Below are 7,040 nucleotides of genomic sequence, written 5' to 3'. Positions count from 1 at the left end.
TGGTCTACTTATATTTTTAAGAGAGCTATAATATATATACAAATGGAGAAATTGCAAAAATCAAGAAAGCCTACTAATATTTTTGGGAAGATGATAGTATATTTATAAAAGACTAAACTGAAACAAATTTAAACTTTGGGAACCATAGCACGCTGGGCCTCTACTTGGCTCCCCCGTTGCCCTATCCATAATTTGTGAGTGCTCACATTTTTTATGCCCATGTATTTAAAATTTAAAATTTGTAACTGAGAATGATATTTTGTTTTCTTTTGTTTTTGAAACTAATATTCAGATTGGGTTTTATTATACTAAATCAATAATACAAAAACAGTAACTTAAAAGCCCAGAAGTGTGGCCCGGACATTTCAAAAACAAGAGATCAAAAACATAAACTAAGACCTAAATCCTAATAGTAAAATTAAAGAAACAAAACCCAAGAAAATAAGAAAAAATATCAAAATACTCTAGAAACCGCATTAAATGCCATTACTCTTCCTAATCTGAAAAACGATTTGAATTCGTCTTGTCTTATCATCTGCCATTTCTTATTAAAGATGCTTCCAGTTTCCAAGGAGAGCTTTTCCTCCGAACCTATTGATTTCCATTTCAAAACTCTCCATTCTTCATCTTTTACCTTCCATTTTTAGTCTGGTTCTCTCACACTATCCCTTTCTTTCTGTTTTTCTACATATTGGGGGACTCTTCCTATTAGGTAAATCTCCTTCTTACTCTTCAACGTTTCGATTGCAATAGAGTGTGCTAGGTTATTTACTGTTCGTGGAGTGCATTCAAATCTGCATTTTCTAGATTTAAACAAGATCTATTGAATATCATGTATATATGCACCTATCAGGGACTTATCTTGACTATTCGTCTTGCATTTTTTTATTATTGATAATGAATCACCTTCGATGATAATGTTTTTCCATTTCATATCTATTCCGAGTTGTGTTGCTCTTTGACACGCGAGTGCTTCAGCAGCAAAAGCTTATGCAACTTGTTGATGGATTTCTGAGCATGCTAAGAGAACCTTGCCTTTACTATTTCTGACCACAATCCCTAGTGCCGAATGACAAAATCTCCCATCATATGCTGCATCAAAGTTGATTTTCACAAACTGATCGAATGGGTGCTTCCATTTACTGACAACTGAAAAGACATTAGGGCTTCTCTTTTCAATCTCATTTAATTCTAAAATATAATTGTGAACAAAACTCACTATTTCTTTTCCAAATTTGCTGGCCTTCCTATGCACTGTTGCGTTCCTATCTCCCCATATTGCCCATAAAATGCAACAAAAAATCCTATACTGGAATGAAGTGCTTTGCTCAAAAACCCAGGTTAGCCACTGTAAAAACTCTAAATGATGTTCAAGTAGAAAAGTCTGACATGCTAACTCTCTCCATACTAATACTGAAGCAGGACATTCCCGGAATAGATGGTCCATAGTCTCTGCTCCACTTTCACAACAGGGGCATATCGTAGTGTTTGTTAACTTTCTATGTTGCATATTGACCCGTATAGGGAGATTGTTACATGATATTTTCCAGATTGTAATTTTTATTTTTGAAGGTAGATTAAGTAGCCATAATTTTTTTTATAGAATCCCTTATAGTCGGTTTGTAAAGCATAAGATCTAAGATCTTCTTCACTGCTTTGTAATAGTTTATAGGCACTACGTATTGTATACTCTCCTGAATGCTCACCGCTCCATGCCAGAAAATCATCGTGAGGTTCAACTGCCAGCGGGATGCGCAGAATGCTATCAGCTACTTTATCTGGAAAGGTAGAATCAATCAACTCTTTTTTTTTCCACATTCTGCTACTGGTATCAATTAACTCAGCAACTTTAAAATCACTCAAATTATTAACCAAAGATGATAATCTGAAAATTCTTGCATCAAGAATCCAAATGCCATTCAGAACTGAAATATTCGTACCCCTGCCTACCTTCTAGAATAGTCCCTCCTCTAAAATGCCCTTCGTAGCCCATATGATTTTCCATGCATACGAACAATTATTCCTAAAACGCGCATCTAAAAAATTTTCACTCGAAAAGTATTTTGCTTTTAGAACTTGTGCAACTAAAGAATTTGGATTGTTTAGCATTCTCCATCATTGCTTAGCTAATAATGAGACATTAAATTGGATCATGCTCCTAAATCCCATTCCCCCTCTTCTTTAGGTCGACACAGATACTTCCACTGACATCAATGAATTCCTTTTTACCCATGTGCTTTTTGCCACCAGAATTTAGAAAAAATGCTTTCCAATTCTCTATAAAAAGATTTTGGTAAAAGAAAACAGGACATAGCATTGGTTGGGATAACCTGAAGCACTAATTTTATGAATACTTCTTTACCTCCTTGTGATAAAAATTTTGTGCTCCATCCTTCAATTCTGGAGTGAATCTTCTCTTTAATATTTTGAAAAGACTCCTTTCTTTTGCCAACCATGTTAGGGAGGCCCAGGTACTTTTTCATGTTTGTTGATATTCTTATCCCTAAGATTGCCAAGACTTCACCTTTCTTTTCTTTTGATGTGTTCGAACCGTAGAAGATAGTAGATTTATCAAAATTTATGCATTGACCTGAGCACCTTTCATACTTCTTTAGAATTTCTTTTAGTATTCTCGCTCCCCTGTCTGATGCTTCCCCGAACAGTATACAATCATCTGCAAAAAGTAGATGTGATATCTCTAGACCTCTCCTACTAACCTTTTCACCTTTTAGCAGGCCCTCCTTCATTGCCAATCGCATCAACAATGAAAGACCCTCACTGCATAATAGAAAAAGGAAAGGACTTAGAGGATCTCCCTGACGCAAGCCTCTAGTGGATTGAAAAATTCTTCCTCTTCCCCCATTTATATTCACTACATAGGACGTTGTGGTAATGCATTTCATGATTAGCTTCACCCATTTCTTTGCAAAACCCATCCTTAACATTACTTCTTTAAGAAAATTCCACTCAACTCTATCATAGGCTTTTCTTATATCAAGCTTGACTGCCATATATCCTTTTTTCCCTATGCGCTTATTACGAAAAGTATGCAAAATCTCATGAGCTAAAAACACGTTATCTGAAATCAGTTTGCCTGGGATAAAAGCACTCTGGGCTTATCAATACATTTCCCAATTATTGCTTGAAGTCAATTAGCAATTTTCTTTGCCACAATTTTATATAGGACCGAACACAAACTAATAGGTTTGTAGTTTGCTAGACTTGTAGGGCTTGGGGTTTTTGGAATCAACACGATATCTGTTAGGTTGATAGGGCCAAATTCTGATCACTATTTAAAATTCCCAAACAGAAATTTGTAACATCCTTCCCTACTATATGCCAATATTTTTGAAAAAATTAAAGAGGAAAACCATCAACTCTTGGTGCTTTAATAGGTCTCATTCCTTTCAAAGCAGAATGCACTTCTTCTTCGGTATAAGTTGACAATAAAGCAATATTAATATCTAGAAAAATATTATTTTCAATGCCCGTTAAGAGATAAGATAGATCCCTAATTCCATTTGATGTAAATAGCTTTTGAAAAAATAAGGTAGCAGCTTCATTGATCTCACTTATTTCAGTAGTCTCTCCTCCTTCATCAAGCTCCAACCTAGATATCGTGTTTACTCGTCTCCTAAATGAGGCATACTTATGAAAAAAGATTGAATTCTTGTCACCTGCTTTAAGCCAATTTGACCTTGCCCTTTACTCCCTGTAGAGTTCATCCTTATCAATTTCCATATTAAGGTAAATCTTGGTATCAATAATTTTTTCTATCGTATCATCGTCCATTTCTTCCTCCATCAGCATCTCAAGTTCCTTTGTGAGCATTTTCTTTAATCTCTCTTGCCCTTTTTTAATTGATCTCGCCCATGCCGTTAAATCAGATTGTAATCTTTCAAGTTTCTCCACTATTGTATTTGTCTTTGATCCCCATGATGCTTTAATTTTTTCCTCAAATGTTTCCTCCATGATCCACCACGCCTCAAATTTAAAACTTAGGTTTCCCGCATAAATGTTTCCACTATTTGTATTTAGAAGAAGTGGACAGTGATCAGACATAGAATGGGGTAAATGTTTAATGTTACCTATTGGAAAAAGATGCCACCATCTGTCATTTGCAACTCCCCTATCAAGTCTTTCCTTAATATTTGTTTTTTGGAAAATTTCCTTTTTCCCATGTAAACCAAGCCCCTGAATATCCCACATCTTCTAACTGACACTCTTTTAGAGTCTCTCGGAAGGCCTCCATTCTCCTCTCTTCCTTTGGTATCCTTCTACTTTTTTTCAAAAGAATACATAATTTCATTAAAATCACCGCTCACCAACCATGGTTGTGTTTGGTCTTCCTCCAATTTCTTTAGCAGGTTCCAAGAAACATTTTTGTTATTAACATAATGTGAACCATAGAAACCCGTGAATCTCTATTCTGTCACTTTCATCTTTGACCATGACATCAATGTGGTTCTTAGAGAAGCTTCTTAAAGTAACTACGATATCATCTTTCCATGCTAAACATAGTCCACCTTATGAGCCCTCTGCTTCGGCATCAATCCCATTCAGAAAATCACATCTCCTTCTTACCTTTTCCATACGTTGCTTATCAATTTTTGTCTTTATTAAGAAGACCATGTGGGGATTATGCTGCTATAAACAGTATCGTAGTTTTTTTACTGCCCGTGAACTCCCCAATCCACGGACATTCTAGCTTATGCTTTTCATTACATTTGGTCAGGTTGCCTACTGGCAGCCGCCGATCCCATAAATTTTGAAGCATCTTTCTGTGCCATAGCTTCCATCATTTCTTTTGATAAAACTTCTTCATGACCTTGTTCTCTTTCTTTTTCAATCATTTTTTTCCTTCATATACAACTTCCGTACAGTAACTTTCAATTCCATCTTCAGGGGTTTTCCTCTTCTTAGTACTGTTATCACTCTTCCCTTGATTCATCATGGCAATTGGTGCAATTCTTTTCCAGCTTGTCTTCTTAGCAAAATTTGAAATATTAAACTGCTTATACTTACTTTCATCCAGCTATTCATCTTTCTTTATTATAGATGCTTCCTCTTGCTTTTCAATAGCCTCCTCTACTCCAGTCTGTTGCAACATCCTTTGTGGCCTCCAAGACTTATTATTCCCCTCCATAGATGTTTTAATACTAGTTGGTAAAAACTTTGTACCGCCTGCATAAGAGCATTGAACCCTCACCTTTTTTGAAAAAACATTAAATTTCATGCTCTCCTTCCCAATTAAATTCGATTCTACTTTTAAAGCCAACGTGTAAGGTGGATCTTTTCTGAAGTTTTCTTTTTCTGCAGGATTTAGCTCTAGACAGTCTTTTAAACCATGCCTCGTTCTTCCACAACCAAAGCAAAACATCGATAGTTTCTCATACTTAAAAGAAATCCACGATTTATTAATATTATCAATTGAGACAAAAATACCTTGTCGAAGGGGGTTCTACACATCCAAATTAATCCTCAGACAGCATATATCCCCATTAATTTCAGATCTGGTTACCCCACCAAATGTGACACCAATGGCATGTAAAAGATCCTTCTTATCAAACTCTTGTAAGCACGAACCTATTTTTATCCAAAACAGTAATGAAGTAAGACGAATCTATGCCCTTTCTATCGGTTTAATTAACCTGTCAAACAGTATAATACTTTTACGAAAGAGCCATAATCTCCCCTCCATAATTGTCTCCAGATCCTCTTCTAATTCAAACTCTATCAAAAATAAATTTTGCCCTACCATCAGAATCTCAAATTTTTTCCTTGTCTTCCATATACTTCTCATCTGCACTTTAAAACTTTTTGGACTATAAAGCTTCTTTGTCCTTATTGTACAAATCAAAGTTGGTTTTTCACTTGGCACCACCAACGATCCTTTAACTGATAATTGAATAAGTTCTTCTGCTAATAGGGAAATCTCACCCCTCCCCTCTCTATCATCACCACCACTTTCCTCCATCCCAAGCTGCAACAACTACTGCTCTCTCTAGGACTCTTGGCAAAACACTCTTGGTGACTTATAAATATTTAATTTTTATGATATTTTCTTTTCTTATTATGTGAAATACAGTTAAAATTATTTTTATTTAAAAAATTATGAATTGTAAAAAGAAAACGTGTTCTTCTCTATTTCCATAATTCAGAATTCATAATTTACGTTTTGGAACGCAATCTACATTCGTGTTTTTATTTTTTATTTTTTTACAATATTTTATACACTTTTTTATGCCTAGAATGTTAAATTTTACACAATTCGTTGTGCCAACATATTTAATTAGAATCAATAAATCATTTCTTAAAAATATAATGAATAATTTTATGCAAAGAAAATCAATTAAAATTTTAAATCTAAATAAATAAATAATTAAATTAAATACATGATAGATTTAGAGCTGTGCATGCTTCCAAAGGAAAACTCATTAAGAAGTGAAACTTACCTAAATGCAGGGAAAAAAAGTGAGAAAACCTCACCTTCCCCATTTTGGTCGGCCACAGAAAAGTTTCTCTTCAAACTATTTTGTCATTTTTCTTCAAATCAAGCCAAAATCTCTACCCTAAACGTTAATTTTTATCTAAAATTAAGTGGAAAATCAACTTCTAAACTCATCCTTTTCATCATTTTCTCCATTCGGTTTCATGGGTCTAGTGAAAAAAATCTTTGGATAAATCGAGAAAGTTTCAAGAAGGTAAGAAATCATGCTTCCATCATCTCCACCTTTGATATTTGAGATTCTATATTTTTTTTATGAGAAAGCTACTTTGAGCTTGTATATTGATATTTTTTATGATGAGAAAAGAGAAAATGGTAGTGAGAAGATTTTCTAGCTAAGAAAAAAAGAAAGATTCAAGTGTTGGAAAGATTGAGATTGAATTTTAGTTCATTAAAAAAGTAAGTACTCTTGGAATTTTCCATGATTAAATATATATTTTTGAATTAAAAATTTAGTGTAATTAATAATTGAAATGAATAAGTGTATTAAAACATAAATCCGTGGTTTGAGGTAGTTAATAGATCTGATAGT

The 7,040-nt window shown here is 34.3% G+C and overlaps 1 long non-coding RNA gene across 3 annotated transcripts; it reads left to right on the top strand.

The window, feature by feature from the left end:
* Positions 1–442: 442 nt before the first annotated feature.
* Positions 443–2,998, top strand: LOC107921263 (uncharacterized). 3 transcript variants are annotated; one of them, XR_001690998.2, is made up of 3 exons: positions 447–1,340; positions 1,423–1,786; positions 2,736–2,998. It is a non-coding gene; the product is annotated as an uncharacterized lncRNA (long non-coding RNA). The 3 variants fall into 3 exon arrangements; XR_005909506.1 differs by having other exon boundaries at positions 443–1,340; positions 1,423–2,998; XR_001690999.2 differs by having other exon boundaries at positions 443–1,340; positions 1,420–2,998.
* The last annotated feature ends 4,042 nt before the right edge of the window (positions 2,999–7,040 follow it).

Source organism: Gossypium hirsutum, chromosome D01, assembly GCF_007990345.1.
Source record: "Gossypium hirsutum isolate 1008001.06 chromosome D01, Gossypium_hirsutum_v2.1, whole genome shotgun sequence".
Lineage (NCBI taxonomy): Eukaryota > Viridiplantae > Streptophyta > Magnoliopsida > Malvales > Malvaceae > Gossypium > Gossypium hirsutum.
The sequence above is the reverse complement of the archived record's forward strand: the minus strand, read 5'-3'. Positions and strand labels throughout refer to the sequence as shown.